Source organism: Panthera uncia, chromosome F2 (genome assembly GCF_023721935.1).
Source record: "Panthera uncia isolate 11264 chromosome F2, Puncia_PCG_1.0, whole genome shotgun sequence".
Classification (NCBI taxonomy): Eukaryota; Metazoa; Chordata; class Mammalia; order Carnivora; family Felidae; genus Panthera; species Panthera uncia.
In genome coordinates this window covers 80,546,280-80,564,554 of record NC_064812.1, presented here as the reverse complement: position 1 = coordinate 80,564,554, position 18,275 = coordinate 80,546,280, and positions in this window count along the sequence as shown.

Sequence of the window (18,275 nt, the reverse complement as noted above, 5' to 3'; positions counted from 1 at the left end):
TTTTTTTGTTTTGCCTGACTTTTTGACACTCTGGCTTCTGATATGATGCTGATGCTTTCTTGACACATTCCCCAACCCCACTGTATTTTAGAACCAGAACACCATAATTGATTGAGTTTATGAGACACATGAAATCATCCTTATCAAATATCATTATTAAACATGATGGAGCACTCTCAATGCCATTTTACTGGTGGATTCTTGTTTGGGGAGGTCATCCTTGTGGGTTGGTCCACATCTGTACCAGACAAACATTGCGAGTGATATCATTTTCTTGACCTCATTTTCCCATTCCTTATTGGGAGTTTTATTAATTTAGAAAAATACACTCAGATAGAGTTAAAGATAAAGCGATGAGATGGAAACACATTCTGCTTAGGACGTTTCTCAAGTAATTACAGATGAGAGATTAGACTTCTCCTCATCATGTTCAGATGTCCACAGGCAGTTGCCAGCTACATTGCCCCTGGAGCGGTAGGTGACATCATTTCCAGTGTGGAAGAGATCCTACTTCTTGGACTTTCATGCCACAAATGATGATAGCACTTTGTCTCACACTAAACTATCCAAGATGCAGTATAGTTCCCTAGATGAGCTTGGCTCACTGCATTTAATATCTTTAAGATCTTTGACATCAGGAAGAGAATTAGTAGAGATTCAAGGAGCTTCAGGTGAGAGAAAACCCCAAGGACAAAGACCTTTATGACCTCACAAAAAAAAGAGGTCCAGAAATAAGACAGGTTTTGGGTTGGTCGATTCAGTAGCTCACAAGCACGTTAAGAAAGAGGTTTATTTCATCCTTCCCAGTTTAGAGAAGCTCACATGCCCAATAGATCTCCAGATTCGATTTCCAGGTATTTTGAAGGCCTTAACTGAAATGAATTAATGGGATCTGGGGTTCAAGTTCTTCATCAGATTTGCTGTTCTCAAATAGAATTCCGCAAGAAACATTGTAAGAATCTGTCTTATCAGTCAGTTAAGCGTGGAGGGAGCTCACCTGCCATCTTCTCATGGAGCCCTGTGTTTTATCTTAGGAGCGCCATGCAGTTTGGCATTATGCTTTCGCTCCTCGTGATGGTGGAAGGTTACTGTTTCAAATGACTGGTGGCGGGGAGGTCCTGAGACTAACCCTAGAATGATCCAAAGCTGTTATAATAGATTAATGAGTGATTTCAAATTTTACTAGTGAAAAAAACCCTGCTACAGTTCAGGCTAAATCAGTGCTCTGGCCACTCAGTGAGCACTTCTGAGATGTCAGATGGAACTCAGAGATGTCTGACGCTCTAAATGAGGTACGCAGAGTAGATAGGTATATGTAGGCGCCGTGCCACGTGCTGGGTGCCATGGCAAAAATAGCAGAAACTTACAGTGGCCTGGAATTTTAGAGTTTGAAGTATCTCAGCAAACTGTCACCCTCATGACAACCCCCTGGGGGTTCTAGCACAGCTATTACTACCCGTGTTACAGACGAGGAAATTCAGGCTCCAAGGACGAGCGACTTCCATGGAGTCATCCGGAACCAAGACAAGAGCCGCGTCTCCCAGCGTCTCACCCAGAGTTTCCCCACTCTGCCATGTTGCTGAACCTACAGGGCAGAGCTCATGGTTCAGTGGTTGCCGGCCCTGCGTGTGTCAGCTCTGCAGAGCTTGGCTGCGACTCTCCCCCAGCTCTCCGATCAGCGACTTCAGCCCGGTGTAAATATTTACACCACCGACATGGGCAGATGCTCCAGACAGAGGGATTTACCTCTCCTCTGCCCTTCAGAAATAGATTGTTAAAATTTTCCAGCACACCACTCGTTAAGGCTATGTCTCTATATGTTTGCCAGTAGGGTTGTTTGGACACAAGGAATGTTTCCTCTTTACTAATCCGTATTCTTTTGCAGGGTAGACTTTGCATGTAGGTAGAAAATAAGTTCCCAAAGTTTTGAAGTTACCTGTCTTGAGGTTATGCAATATCCACAAATAGGCACGTAGGATGTGCACAAAGCATTTGTCTTCATCGGGAGGTAATATAATCACATATTTTACTGAAACAGCGTGTTCTTCTGAGCCGCTTAGGACAACCCTTGAAATTTACTCTGGTGATAAGTATCACCCTCCTTTCCTTTGTATAAAACCTAAACTGAAGCAACAAAAATCCATGGAGTTATTTAAGAATTAACACTTTACGGGCCAGAGAACAAGAGGCAAAAGGGGTCTGTTGGCCCATGGGGCAAGATCCTAGTTCGGTTGGGATGAACGCAAGCCCTCTGGATTTACCCTCTGAGTCTCTATGAGAGCGGAGGCTTCCTCTGAACATTTGGGAAGGCTGCACAAAGTAGCTGACCGTGGAGCCTGCCCTCTGGGCCACCGCTGGCCTCATCGGAAATGCACACGTTTGTCAGCGGCATGGTCGGGGTATCAGTAGTCTGTTAAAACGTGTGCTCTGGAGGCAGCAATCCGTGCAGCCCATGCCACGCGTCGGAACGTCTGTGCCGATGCTTAAGAAAGGTACATTTTGGTGAGGGAGAGCGGAGGGGCCTCCCCAGATGGGCTGCAGCCCCAGGAACACAAGGGGCCAGGAGAAGAGAACGAGGAAAGAATTGCGGTGAGCACTGCTACCTTTCCCTTTTATGAACGATAATCAAACTGACGTCATGAAATGTGTTGAGTTCTTTCATTCGTGACCCTGACGGGCAGCTGAACTGAAGGAGAGAATCCGCAGCCGGTGTCTCTCCTGCTACCTGTTACTCTGCCCACCTCCAGGACCTGCCCGTGGGCAGAGGTACAGACACTCGCCTTTGTATCTTGATCTCTTAGCAGAGAACCTGACCCACTGTAATACCAATGATGATATTATCGATCTTAATAGGATTAGTGCAGGAACAGCAGCATTGTTGATAGGTTTTCGTGTGCCAAGCATCATACTAAGTTGTTTTACAAGCATGACCTCATTTTATTATCACAGCCGTCCTGGGAATTAGACCTTGTTATCCCCGGTGTGCAGATCAGGAAACAGAGGTTCCAGGAGGATACGACACTGGCTCAAGGTTGAACAATTACTAATTGATGTAGTTGAGTTTCTACCCAGGTCTACCTGATTCCCTAATTAGGGAATAAGAATTCCAAATAGATGCATAGTTCTGCCCTGCAAATATGTTTTCTGTTCTCTTTGAGTAACTTCCTTTCTCAGTGTTTTCTCTCAGTGTAAAGCTTTATCACAAAGCTGTTCATGACTCTCTTTCCCTTGAAGGGCGACTTTTGATACAAAGAATGAGACACAGTCCAGGATGCCGATTCTCCAGAATCACCTGACTGAGGGCAGATACCAGACAGAAGCTGAGGGTCTCTTTCCACGCTTAAGTTCACCAGTGAGGCCAAAGGGGTGACCTCCAGAGGGGATTGTGACTTTTCTGCTACATTCCACGACGTCCACCACTCCCTGATCCCTCCTTTGGGAAACTCCCGCCTCCCTCGGGTTTCAGACTCCCACAGAATGCCTCACAGCTTGGCCTTGGAGTCAGAGTGACTCCGTCTGCACTCCACCATCTCTTACCACTGGCCTGCTGGGAAACTTTCCCACTCTGAGCCTCAGTCTCCCCACTGCGGTGTGGGGAATCAGCAGGACCAGCACAGGTTTGCTGCAAGGATTGCATGAAGCGATGCTTCTGAAGGGTCTGGTGCGCACACTGAAGCATCTTGCGTCCCTCGCCCCTTCTCCGAACCTGGAGACGATATGAACCAGGGCCACTCATCAAATGAGAAACAAGGCACTCTAGTCGGAGCCGGATCCTTAACTTCTCCCGCTACAGAGGCCCATTGGGGTCCCCCCTAGTTTCTCACCCTTATTCCGAGGAAGCAGGGCCCCCCATTGGTATTGAAGATGAGGGACAGGGCTTGCCTTGTGATGCCTGCCACCTCACCTGCAATATCCTGAGAGGGAGCATCTCCTTCAAGTTTATGGCCAAGTTCCAGACTGGACACTGAGCATCATCTATATTTCTATCTTTCCAACTAGAACTTCTGGTCAGCCCAACTGGGGTGGAGGAGGAGGCCTCTTACATATTTCCAATGACATAAAGTTGACATTCAATAAAAGTTAGCTGGACACGTGAATTATGTAATCACTCTTTGGTTCTGGGGAACCATATGAAAGCAAGAGACGTCGTAAGACTTCTAGCCATTGTATTAATTCTCCTGGGCAAGGATCAGCAAGCTTTTCCTCTGAAGGGCCACATACTAAATATTTAGGCTTTGCCGGCTATGCTCCCTCCGTTACAATTACTCAACTCTGCCATTGTGGTGCAAAAGCAGCTGTAGACACACATAAATGCATGAACATGGCTGTGTTCCAGTAAAACTTAATTACAAAACGGGTGCCGGGCCAGATTTGGTGCAGACGCTGTCATTTCCTGCTCCTGCTTTAAAGGGGGGCACGGATCTCGTGTTTTAAATTCAGTGCCATAAGCAAATTTTCATACTTGGTGTTTCTCAAACATAAAGCCCTCAAGCGGCTATGCTTACCCTGGTGGCAGGCTCAGGATGTCATTCATTCATTCATTCATTCATTCCATGATATTGGACCCAACGATGGTGAAACATTGTCCTAAGTGTGAAAAAAGAATGCTCCCAGACATATAGTTTTATTAAAAAAAAATCTGCCCTGAGATACTCGCCTCCAGAAGTATGCTGCTTATGATTTCATTTCAGTTGTTACCTGTGGCTTTCTGGAGGTTTCTTGAATGCCTTTTATGCTGTACCTGCCTCTGCGGCATGATCTATATCTTATCTCAGTTTGGCATGGCCTGAATGATTGCTCTCATTGCAACTTTTGGAACATTTCAGTGGCTTTCTTGGGCAAAGCCCCTGTGGGATTGGTGCTAGGTCCGGGAATGGGACCTTGTACCCTTTCACTGCCTCTTTGGGCTGACCTTCCAGTCTTGGCTCCTGGGAGGAAGCTGGACACTAAGGGGTTTGGTGTATTCCTGATGTCTTTTCTGAAAAAGCGGAGTGTGTGTGTGTGTGTGTGTGTGTGTGTGTAATTTTTTTAAATTGTAACTAAAATTTTAGGAGAAAAGTAGTAAAAATAACAATTTAAGTCATGAGGTGTATACCATTATTCTATGTTTAGACAAGAATATAATTTAAATGGACACACAGATATTTAATTTTTAATAATTTAATTCAATAATTTCAATAATTAAATAATTTAATCAAATATTAAAATCAATATTTTAATATTAATTTAATATTAATATTAATAATTAAATGATTTAAATATTTAAATTTAAATATTTTTAAATTCACGATGATACTGGCATAAGGGTGTCTGAATTGTTTTGACTACTACCATTTTGGTAAATTGTCTTCTGGTAACTATGACCAAATAAATTTCTTTTTTTGTTTTAATTTTTTTAACGTTTATTTATTTTTGAGACACACACACACACACACACACACACACACACACACACAGAGTGCGAGCTGGGGAGGGGCAGAGAGAGAGGGAGACACAGAATCTGAAGCAGGCTCTGGGCTCTGAGCTGACAGCACAGAGCCTGATGTGGGGCTGGAACTCACAAACCATGAGATCATCACCTGAGCCGAAGTTGGACGCTTAACCAACTGAGCCATCCGGGCTTCCCGAAATTCATTCCATAATCAGAATTTATTTGCTTATTTCTATAAAAACAAAATATCCCTTACTTTTTCCTTAGGAAAAACATTTGGGCAAGTAGATCTCCTTCAAATTGGCTAGAATTTTCATACACACGAGAAAAGCCAATAAAGACACTGAGCCATTGGTGTGCTGGTAAATGTTTAGCAACCAGCTATCCAGAAAGAAAAAAACAACGTGTGCATCTCTACACACATAGCTTTATTATGAATAATCCTGACATGAAAATAATTTGCATACAGTTTACCAACAGTAATAAAATACACATGATTCTTTATCATATACTCCATTTGATTCTCAAAGAGTGCTTTTGTTGACTTGCTGAAATCTTAGGTCTGTAGCCAACCCAGCATTGCCGCAGATGTACAAACGTGGCTCTGACCTGACCGTGGGGTGATTTACTTGCCTAATGAAGCCAGCAAGTGGAGAGAAAGTGAAATAACGAAGATGGATGTTTTGGCTTCACGGGTTCTTCATGGTGTGAGTGACTTCTTCACTAACTTGGATCGCCAGTTTTGCAAACCGAAGGAGGATCCTCTCAATTTCCGGTGCTGCCTTAGAGGGTAACAGCTGAAGGCACAACACACGTTCAGGTTTCATCTGCAGCATGAACGTTTTCTTCAACCTTGTCATGAGCCTCGGCAGACAACGAAACACTAAATCAGACCCCAGCTGGTGACATCTGCTGGTTTCTGTGGTGTAAAGACCCTCACCAATGACACGTGACTAAGCACGGACTCAGCTCCGCATCGGGCGGAACTTCCGCCCCACTGATGTCGTGGGGGACAAACCCCTCAAGAGCACAGGACACAGCGAAATGGAGTCAAATGCTCGGGAAGTGATGATGTTTCAGCTCTTATTACCTTGCATTTAATATAGTAAGATACAGGTTTATATACTTGAATATTAAATCACGGTAAAATGGAAAAGCCAAAAAGCTTCCTGAAACTTTAACAGGTGTCTCTTATGTGCCACGATGAGCTGAAACCGCCAATCGCCCAGTTGAGTTTGGCGAACGGCTCAATCGTTAGCATTAAACGTACCTATAGCTTGAGAAGAGCCTTGTAAGAAGTTGTACTATCTTATTTGCAGAACATTTAACGCTGGTTCCTAACAGGATCAGTTGCTGGCATCTCTTTCATGGAATTAGCTGTGAAGCACATAATATATGTGGCAACTTTTATTGAAACATATCAGAATAGATACACATATTTCAGTAGCGAGCCAATTAATTGACCTAATTGCTAACACTAGACGTTGTGGATTGCATATCGACAGTGAGCACGGAACTTCGTAAAATGCAGACTGTAAATTCCATGGGTGTGGGGACTCGGCCCTTCTAAATTCTTATAAAATAACATGGGTTATTCTTGGTAATTTGCATCTAATTATTATAGTCTATCATTATGATAATGTGTCATCCATTTTTAAACCACTTAACACAGGGAAAACCATTCGTGAGGTTTATAAAGTAGAACTTGGGACCCATGTAGTGATGACTGAGTACAGATAATATGAAGGAGGACAAGGCAGGATATGTGATCTTAGCGTGAAAACTTTGGGTCTCTAGGTTACTCTTAAAATTTGGGAGGATTCTCTAATTACTCAAGTGGAATTAATGTGAAATTAATTGACTTCTTTCAATATCCACTTCCTTCTGTTCTGTTTCCCGCTAAGACACCTGCTACTTCATAGTGAACTGGGATGGTCGTGGGTCCCGTGTGTGAAAGCCCCAGTGTGTGGGGCTGCTGCTTTGGACACATGTGTGACTCTCCAGAAGGCAGGAAGGAAAGAATGAATGAATAAATAGTGTGCGAAGCAGAGTATCTCTGCTTGGGAAGTGATGGCTATTGCTGGAAGACAGAGACCTCCCTACAAACCTGGCCAGGCCAGGAGTGGGGGCCAGGAGAGCCATCAGCACACCGGGCAGCGACCCTCTGGCTTGTGGCCGGACCGGGGACCTGGAGGTAACACCGCTCTGTGGCCTGGCCACCTCTGTCGTCTGTGCAAGTGTCCTTCACCATCAGCTCTAAATGTTTAGCTCACTTTTCTTACTAAGGATGCGTGATTTTCTCCCTAACTGAACTCACATTTTCCCCTGGGTGATCTGCCTATATGTATAAAATTGGATGGAACCTTTGCCAGCAGGGTGGAATGCACTCCTTGGGTTTCCTCTGGGCTGGCTGGCCCATCAGGAAGAGCTGACATCCCAGTAATTGGGCCACGAACAGCATTTCCTTTGAACCCGACCCGAGCAGGAACAACAGCTCTGTAGCGAGGTGCTGTCACTCATACTTTATGATCCCTCTCCTCAAAGACACAGGTAGACAATATGTACAATAAACACAATTAATGAATTCACAGGGAGGCTGGGCCCATCCCTCCTTGGCATTGTTAAACCCGCAGCTTCAATCACTGTGAAAAGCTCGATCGCTCAGTTCCCATGCTACTCGCAGGCTTCCCAGGTTTGCTCTACCGTAGGGCATCTTGCGCTGGCCTCTAATTGGTCTGCATGCACAGAGGATGCATATTCCACGTATTGAACTAGGAGGTGCGACTTGGAACCTGCTGCAGGAAAAGGTCCAAGGACAGGACAAGTGACCCCCCCAGAAAACGATCCTGCTCCTGACCCCCCCGAAAATGACCCTGATCGCTCCCCTACCCACCAGTCTGAAACAAAACACACAGCCCAAACTACGTAAGCTCACGCCAATATCTGCACTGGGGGTGCACGCAAGGTCACCACCACCTCGCCGTGTCCATTTCACGTGGCGGTTGCCACGTTTCAACAAATTTTATTCCACGACTGTGGTTTTTAGGTGGGGCTAATGAGAAGAAAGTCGGATCGCTTAATCTCAGGTTCGACAAAGAATGAACTAAGCCTTCCTATGGAAGATAATATAAACATGTAGAAATGGTGTCCAAAGGAACCAAACTCTATTGGAGAAAATGCTTCTAAGAAATTATATACTAATAATATTAATTACAATGTAAATAATAGGTAACACTGTTCTAAGTACGTACCATATTGATATCCATTCCTTATTTTCTCCTCAAAACAACCGTCAGACATCAATAGCATCTTCTTCTTCCCCAGGTCGGAGAGACCTGAAGGTGGGACGGACGCCTGCTGTGTTCCAGCCCGGCACGGTAGATGGGGTCTTGGAGACATGGCACCTGATGGCTTTGGGCACCTTCTAATTTATACCAGAGCATCAGGTCCCGTGCACCTCACAAGTAGGGCAGGAGGAAAGGGGCTTCCAGACGGAGAGAGCAGTGAGAGCAAAGCCTTCAAGTTCTGCAAGGCTGGAGAGGGCATGCCAGGAGCTGTCCCTCCATATGCTTGGGGTGTGTGTGTGTGTGTGTGTGTGTGTGATAAAAACAGATAACATGACCTCCACCCTCTTAGCGAATTTTTAAGTGCAGGGTACAGGACTGCCAACTGTAAGCACGATGTGATACGGCAGGTCTTTGCAATGTGTGTGTCTTTGCAAACTGAAACTTAATGCCGTCTGAACAACAATGCCCCACTGCCCTCTCTCCAGTCCCTGCCAACCACCATTCTACTTTCCGTGAGTTTGACTACTTTAGGCATCTCATAGAAGGGGACTCATGCGGCATTTATCCTTCAGTAACCGGCTTATGTCACTTGGCGTAATGTCCTCAAGGTTCATCCATGTTGTCCCGTATGGCAAGATCTCCTCCCTTCTTTACGGCGGACTGACATTCCACATGCCCCACAGCTGCTCTGTTGATAGATACCAGGTCGTTCCACAATTAGGAACAGAGTTCCCGTATGATCCAGAAATGCCCCTTTTGGGTACTTATACAAAAGAAGTGATGTTAAGGTCTTGAAGAGAAGTTCACATCCCATGTTCATTGCAGCACGTGCACACACTTTCGCAGGTGTATTTTGGGATGGGAGGAGATCAGACTCTCCGATGTCTTGCCAAGTGCTCAGCCGCCAGAGCTGTCACAAAGAGCTTGGAGTGCGTGTCCTGTTGAAGCATCAGGCCAGAGCGTCGACACACGGAAGGATGTTCGAAAGCCGGGGGGACTCTGCCAAAGCTTTAGAGCTGGGGTTTTAGGCAAGGATTATCTAGTAGCCTATACGAAGGCACCCCAGGTGTCTGGGCCTCACCAGGGGGCCGGGAGCCCCGCGGGACAGTGTCAGGAGCCACAATAGCCACAGGAGGTCTACTCGCACTCCTGGCCAGGGCCCCCTGCCTCGAACGTGCCTGCATCGTAAAACCAGCGGGTAGGAAAGCGACGCGTCAACACTCTCTGTGGGACTCTCTCTTCCTCCAGAGAGGTAGATGGCCTGGCTGCATTCTGCGGAAGGATAAAGTACAGAAGCAAAATATCTCCCTGAGCTGACTTGCTCTCAGGATCCCTTCTTCTGTTGTTCCTTTTCATTCCCTCAGCACCCCGACTGTCATGGCGATGAGACATCTGTCCCCTCCAAACAAGAAGAGTGACCCACCCGGCATGTGAACATTGCTCGGACTTTGGGGTTCCTCCCTCAAGCACTTCTTCCTAAGTTCTTGAATGTACAAACCACCAGTGCTTAGACTGAGACCTGGGACGGGCCTTACACGGGTACGGCTTGGGTACAGACGTCCCTGGGGCTCACAAGGGGGGCAGAGAAATCTTCAGGCTGCGGTCCCTCACGAGCAGAAGCCACCTCTGTGGCAAGTCATCCTGAGGAGAAAACTGGGCTCAGGCCTGCTCTGAAAACTAGACGGCCTAAAGCGGAGTCTGGGCCCGCAGTGCCAGGCCCCGTGGAGGGGCTGGCGGGGCGAGGGGGGGGGGCGGTATTCCAGGCCACCGCAGGGGCTGACACCAGCATCAGCTTCACCAGAAAGTGAGTTTCCTCTGTGACCTCCGTTCAGACCTCAGGCCCCACGGCCAGCAGGGCTGGGAAGAACGGAATAGTACACAAACAAGGCACGCCACCGTGAACTGCAAAGGGCTCCCTTGAGAGAGCTGCTGTGGAGAAGTGCGAGGAGATTTCTGCTCCCCGCCTGGCTGGGAGCCCCCAGGGGCTTGCGCCTGGGTCAGACCCCCCACCACAGCCCCTGTGGCCCCGGGGCGGTGCCGGCCGGGGACCGGGGGTCCACAGAGCGTGCGGATCCAGGCCGCGCCTCGAGGCCGGCACCGGGCGAGGGTGCTGGTGCTTGGGGTGGGCCGCAGCAGGCGGGGGTCCCGGCGGTGGTGGTGGGGGCCGGGTGTGGGTGGCCGTTGCATCCTGGCTCCTCCATGGAGCCGTGTGTCTGGGTCTGTGATTACTGGAGGCAACCGGCTGCAGGCCTGGACCCGCCTGTATACTTAGCTGCTCTGAATGTGCACGGGCCCTTCTCGGGCTCAGAGCTCCCCAGGGGCAGGTGAGCAGGTGCGTGGGCCTGGCAAATGTGCCTCTTCATGACCCCCCCGGGGCCCAAGGTGCGTCCGGCTGCTCTCAGACTCCATTGGGAAACTCACGGAACAGAAAGTGTTTGCCACGGGAACGCGACCGAAGGTATAAAAGACGAGACGAAAACCAAGTCTCGGATCCCCCATATTTCTCTGTTGCTGAGAGAATATCCTCGGGTTTATTTATGATCTGAGTACCTCATAAGAAAAGCAATATAATATTGAAACAAATAATGTGTTAATGTCCTATAAAAACAAACCTATGCAATACAACTTATGAGAAATGTGATTCCACACAAATGTCTTTGCACTAAGAAGCCATATTTATTTACCTTTGGCATTCCTGTATAATCCGAAACCTAAGTGGCTCGCGGCAGACGCTCAGAGGCCTTGGCTGGTTTGAATCGGGTGCTCTGACCCCAGAATCCTGTAGGAACCAGGTGTCCTTTATCAGCAGTGGTAGGCCACATGGCCCATGACAGTCTGAGACTACAACATTGGATCCCATATTATCCCTTTTTTCCACCTGTACTTTTTAATGCCACGTTTAGGTCACTCGAGCTCCCTAATGACGTCCTAACCAAGGGGTACGTGGATACAATCTATTTCCATATAATCGCTTTCCTTTAATCGTATTTATGTTATTTGGTACATTTACTACACTGGGAAGAAAGTTTATAGGCCTCACAGAAGCCACGCACAAGGAGGTTAAGGGTGCACTCCAGGACTGATGGGAAGTCCCACATCCCTCGGCTCACTGCCACCCCTCAGCCTTCGCCTCCTGCCCAGCCCGGGAGACTCCAGGCCTGACACCTGGTCCCACAAAGGAGGACACACTCCCCTGCTTCAACCCACCCTCAGACCGGCGGCTTCCTACAAGGCCTGACAGTGGACAATGGTCCTCTCTGTCAAAGGGGTCCCGGGCGCCACACAGGAGTGTGGGCTGGCCTCTGATCCTCAGCAGCAGTTGTAGGATTAGCTGGGTCGTGGCTCCCGCAGGACGAGCGCTGTAGCTTTCTCGGGTAGTGCCCGTCAGGCCCACCCACCGAGCCCGGAGGAGCCGTGTTGGGGGCCACAGCGTCTTTTTTGGTCTCTTCATCGAAGTCTGAGAAAGTCTGCCGCTGGCCTTGCCCATGGCTGTAGCGACTCCTGTGGGAGGTACATATCTGCCCTGGCTGTGCTCGTGTGGAAAGCGAAGAGGCAAAACGTGGAACATGGTATTTGCTCAGAAGAGACGTGCCGGGGAAATCACACGTTGATTGTAGGGCAGCAGTGGAGATTTGAGCTTTTCTTTGCACTCAGGGCATCAACCCCCCTGGAGACAGCAGTGTCTTCTGTGCTGTTTGTTTGCCGAATTACCCTGGACCCATCACTTGGTGCCAGTTTCCTTGTCTGTAAAATGGGGTAGTAACGGAATCTTCCGCTATGTTTTCCCCAGTCCTACATCTATGAGCTAGCTATGAGTCCGGGCCCCATCTGGGCCACACTCTCCTGTCTACAGGATGGGCCCGTGATCTATCTGGACCCCACTGTCTCCACCTATCCCCCAACCCCAGGGTTAACTAACTAGGACTTAAATGAAAAATTTGAAAATAAAATAAAATAAGATATAAAAACATACAAATGTCGGTGCTATTTCAAGACTCTTTTCAGATGTATCACATTTCTTCCATTAGTGAAGGGCCACGACTGACCTTCCTTTGCTTCAGTTGGTACAAAGCCAGCTATGCCAATGGGCTTATGCTACTTTTCTCTCTCTCTCTTTTTTAAATGTGAAATTTATTGTCAAATTGGTTTCCAGACAACACCCAGTGCTCTCCCAACAGGTGCCCTCCTCCATGCCCGTCACCCACTTTCCCCTCCCTCCCACCCCCCATCCACCCTCAGTTTATTCTCAGTTTTTAAGAGTCTCTTATGGTTTGCCTCCCTCCCTCTTTGTAACTTCTCATTGTTAGTATTTTGACTGTTAGTTTTTTATTGTGCGTGCTTATTTTTTCAAATTGATATACTTCCAGACCCTCGTAAGTACATAGGTCTTTCTGAAGTTCACGTTCCTCTTCCTGAGCTGAGAAGCAAGCTCTTTGACTTCATTCCTCCCCACCTAGATTTTCTATTAGGTCTCCCCTTGCGAAAAAAAAAAAAACCCACAATGCACTGAAACTGGGAAATCCGTCACCAATAGGAGTTTTCCACCACATGTGGCTGTGGAGGGGGCATCCTGTGGGACCTTCGCGCCTTTCACCGGCTCCTTCCACTTCCCACGGGGAAGTCTCCATGTGACGACAAATCTTGGCTTCGTCAAATCTTGGCTTCGTCGTCTGTGCTACAAGGAACCCAGTGTGGTTCCTTCATTATTATGGCACTATTACCCGCCCCGCCCCCACTTTTGTTTTGTTTGTTTTGTAACCGAGAACCCTTTGCACTGCAATTTTTGTGGGCGGTATCCTTTCTATGATTTGGTGCAAGTGAGAAGAAAAGCCAGAGGGAGGTGTGATTCAACACAAGGTGGCAGAAGTCTTTGTCAAGAGGAGTACTTCCTCAGAGCCCTCGTCTCCTCTCTCCACGACTCCTGTTTCCAGGCAGTTATTGGAGAGACAGGTGTGTGTGCGTGTGTGTGCGTGTGCGTGTGTGTGTGTGTGTGTGCATGACGGATGCGTAGGAAACAAACTGAAGCCTTGAGGGTCTCCACTTCCGGGAAATCTCCTCGCTATGGTTGAGGCAGAGAAAACAAAATCCCTGATGGTCTCTCAACTTAAAAACCTTTTTTGTTTGTTTGTTTGTTTACAGAAGTTTAAATATTCGGCAGTTTGGTGATGATAGTGATGCAGTCACTTTTTTTTTTTTTAAATTCTTTGAACTTTTTAAAGCCCTTTGTGTTTTCCTAACTGTTACTCACAGGGCCGGGAGAGGAAAAATGCAGGCAGGCTGGTGCCTGCTTCTGAGCACTCAAGTTTGAGCAATCACGTACCACACAGACTCAGCTAGTTGTATGTGCGCTTTTCCCTGGTGGTGGCAGCAAGAAGTTGGATGGGTTTCTGGGCACGTCTTGTTCTCCGGTCAAATGAATGATTTCCTTTCAGCCCCGCAGGTTTGAAATGAGTTCCTGACACAGGCTCTGTGTCCTGTTGGGAGCTGCTTGTCCGTGAAAACAGCCATCGGACACAGGGCTCCAGGCAGCCCAGATCACTCTGTGCTCACCCGCCTAGACGCCACCTTGTCTACCTGAGGGCTGGGCGGGGGGGGGGGGGGGGGAGACAGGCTGTCACTGCCACATTGACCCCTATCTCCCTCCAGGTGTCTTAAGCCAACTCCGGGCTCTGATGTTTTAGGACATGTGGTGGGATGCTCCTGGCAGGAGTTGCTGTTGCTTTTGAAGTGGCCTTGTGGCCGGTCTTGGTGGGCAAATGGCCAAGAGATGCTATCTTTCTAACATCTGCTGTCCTCTCTGTTGTGTGGGAACTAATGGCTGCGTTTGAATAATTAGGCCCGCGCACCACAGCACAACAGAAGCACCCACTGCTCCATTAAAACAAACATAATTATCGTGGTGCACGGATTCAAAGCCCCTTTCATCCCTTCAGAACCTGCGGCCTCTGGGAAGGTCTGTGCGCTGGAGTGTTTGCTCGGGTGCCGCGGACGCGGTCCCCTGCGGGGTGAGGACTTCTCTCGGGGTGGAGAGCGCATGTCTGGGGGGTTTGGTCTTCGGACCTTCCTCTGTGCTCCATTACACTTTAGCCAGACCTCTGCTTTCGCGTTCATTCTCTCTTGGGCGTCCTTTTTCCTCCTAAGCCGCTGGGGTCCTCTGGGCCAGCACCGAGATCCTGTCCACAGCCATTTCTCTTGCACAGACTTTGGAGCTGAAGTCTGCTGACCTCTCTGCGCCTCAGTTTATTCATCCATTCATCATCACTTCTGCCCCAGCCACTTCCAGGATGGCTGTAAAGATCAAATGCAGTCATGGATATAAAAGTGATTTGCAAAGTATAAAAATACCACACAGATAATAAAAATCCTACAGCTACCTGGGTTAGGGCACAGATACTATTTAATCATCCTGCCAACCATTTGACTCAGGATGTGGCTCTTCAATGAATACTTTTGAGAGATAGGATTTGTGTTCCTGGTGGCCAGGATAACTCTAAAAAATGACAGTCCTATTTATGAGAAACTCTGGTCTTCAGCTTCCTGGGCGCTGTTCCCTTCAGATCAGTGATCAGTGTGTTCTTTTCATTAATCAGCTGGTCAACATATATGGAACACCTGTAACGTGGAAGGCACCGTGCCAGTTAATGCTGAAATACGAATACGCCTGCGGGCGGTGGGGAATATAAGGCTCTCAAGTCCCTTGAATCTATCAAACTGCGCCAATTGGTGGTAAATCCAAAGATGGAGCCAGGAATTCAAAGGACAGAGAAGGGAATTCCTGGACACCGCTCTCTTTTTCAATTTTTGCTATTTGTTGATGAACCTAGGGCTGGAGATGTGTCATGGAAGTAAAATTTGATGTGAAGCTTCAAGGATGAACAGCCTCTTTGTCAACGGAGGAGAGGTGCACTCATAAGATAATACGCTGATGTACTGATGCTAATCGTATTTTGGAATTTTCCCTAAGATACTCAGCCACGTATTGCTTCCCTACGTGGCTGTACGTTCCACAGTACATGTGATGAGCACTCATCATGACTGTCAATTATAGGAAAACCCAAGGTTAGCCTGAGACAGACAAATCCTCAAGGAGCTGGTGGTTGCATTGCATTATGGGTGAAAGGGGAAATGGGAGGTAGAATTCTTCACTTATGTCAGCTCCTGAATGAAGAAGTGTTTTGTTCTCCCATTTGGAATTTTAAGCCCCATAAAGAAGGATTCAAATAGGTTTTGTTTTGTTTTGTTTTGTTTTGTTTTGTTTTGTTTTTTAGATCTTAGCAGTACTCCTGGGGTGCTCTAAGTTAGAGGATCCAGACACCCTTCTATCCTCTGCAAATCCTTCGGCTTTATAGACGCTGCCCAGGCTGCATATAGAATCCTCACGTCGGTGAGATATTAACGAGTCATATAGACGAATAGGCACATTTTATTCCTGGAGGAGCTCATCTTTTGTAGAGTATAAAGGTACACCAGGAGGAAGTTGTAAGTGGCTGAGTACCTTTGGGGAAATGTCAGCGTTCCATAGGGTTGATGAATTTCGTCTGAGAACACTCTTCACGTATCTGTCACTTTAGTGGAGAATTATCATATGTCAGATGAAGGCACTGAAGTGAATTAGGTCCCTGGCCCGGGTGAAATCAAAGTGGATAAATGAGTTCAATGCTCTGTGATGCCATAAGAGAGGTCTGCACCACGGACCCCGTGCTGGAGGTGGGGTGGGGTGCAGACCTCTTGACCGAGACCGGGAGGGTTTGCAGTGGAGGTGAAATCGGACGTAAAGGGTAAGTGGAGTTTGTCAGGCAGGACGAGGTGGAAGGAAGGCCATTTCTGAAGCAGGAGTGGAGGTGACAGGACTCCGGTGGGCCAGCTACGTGCGCATCATGGCAACAGTGGCCTGAAGGAACTCGCACAGTCAGCTAGCTGTCTTATGAAAGCCCTCCGGGACGTTCGAGAATCGGGCAACCTTTCAGAAGCACCAAACTGCTCTCACACGTTCTCCTCATCTTAGAAATTGTCCACTTCTAAAATTCAACAGATGACTGCTAAGAAAGGAAGATTTTCCTCGGCCAGGGCAGCCCTTACCATGTAGTCACTAATCCTGTCGACGACCTACATTACACACTCCCTTCCTTTGGGAGTTAAGATTTCGTGGCTAGCCACGCACTGAAAACCATGAGATTCGAACCTCTCGGCATTTTCCCTTTACCCAGGGCTTGGAACAGCAGTAGAATCATCATCCTCTGGAAACAATGAGCCCCTCCGTGGAGGGGCTCATCTTAGCCATCACAGAATATGGGACAAAGCCAGTTTTTTAAGTTTCAAAACGATGTTTGTTCCTTAGCTGATTGCCACAGCTCGCTGTGGCCGTATCAGTAGAATAACCTTCATTCCAGTCAGACCAAATTTACTCTGCACTTCGGCTGGAGTCTATTTACTTTTGTTCCATTATTTGGAAGATATATTCCACTTAATAAACTTCCATGTGTAGAGTTCCAGGAAGGCCTTGACTCAGGTCTAACTCTTCTCCAGGCAAAGAAATGTTTACCCCTGTAACTTTCCCAGGTACGTGAGTGTCCCTGGGACACTCATGAGGGAATAACTCATCTTATTCCCTAAGGGGCTGTGTTCAATTTTGTTTGCCGGCCGAGTGAACAGGATGCTACTGAGGCCCGGGTGGTGATGAGTAGAATGAAAACACTGCCTCCTGCTCATGATTTCATACAATAAATCAGAGGCCCTCAGGGCTGCTGCGGACCAAGGAATGCTAGTTCAGCCTTCACTTTGTACTGTTGAGTACATAACAGTGTATATCAGCCTCCTCAAAAGACAACGCTACCTTGAGGACACAAACTCTTTTGAGATCCGATATAAAAAAATTGATTTTCCCATAGCACCTGTCTTGGGATTCAGTCATTCAACAAATATTTATTGAGTGCCTACTATGCGTGGCGTCAGTGAAGACAACCTTAGCACTGGCAAGGTCTACACGTCCCTGCATTTACATGCTGGTAGAAGGAAAAACCCAAGAAAGAAGTAAATAGAAAAAAAGAATATAGCAGACAGTGACAGCAGGCTGACTTGAGGCCTTGGCTAGAGAACGAACCATGTGGAGGCCAGGCTGGGCCTCCCCTCTGAAGGCTGAAGTCATAAGCCTGAGCTTCCCTTTCATAGTACTGAGGTGGTTTAAGAGAGTAAATGGTGATGATGATGCTATTGAACTTCACCTTTACCTTCTAAAGTTTAGGTGGCTTAGCTTCGGGCAATGTTTCCCATTTTTTCATAAAATTACAGACAGCAGTATTAACACCGTCTAAGGATCAAAGCTTTTTGGAGAAACACAGGGCCGAATGAAGCTGTGTGTTAGGGGCAGGGGTCCCAGTGTAAGTTTTCAACGTCATGTAGACAGAACAGAGGAGAGCCCTCCTAGAGAGGTTGAGGTCCTGCGCCCTGGCGGTGGCCATAACGCCGTGCTGGCTCCCGGGATGTGCAGAGAGGCTGCGGTTGGCAATTGGAAGTTCTAGGCCTCTCGAGCACTGAGTTCTGGGGGGGAGGGGGGGCTG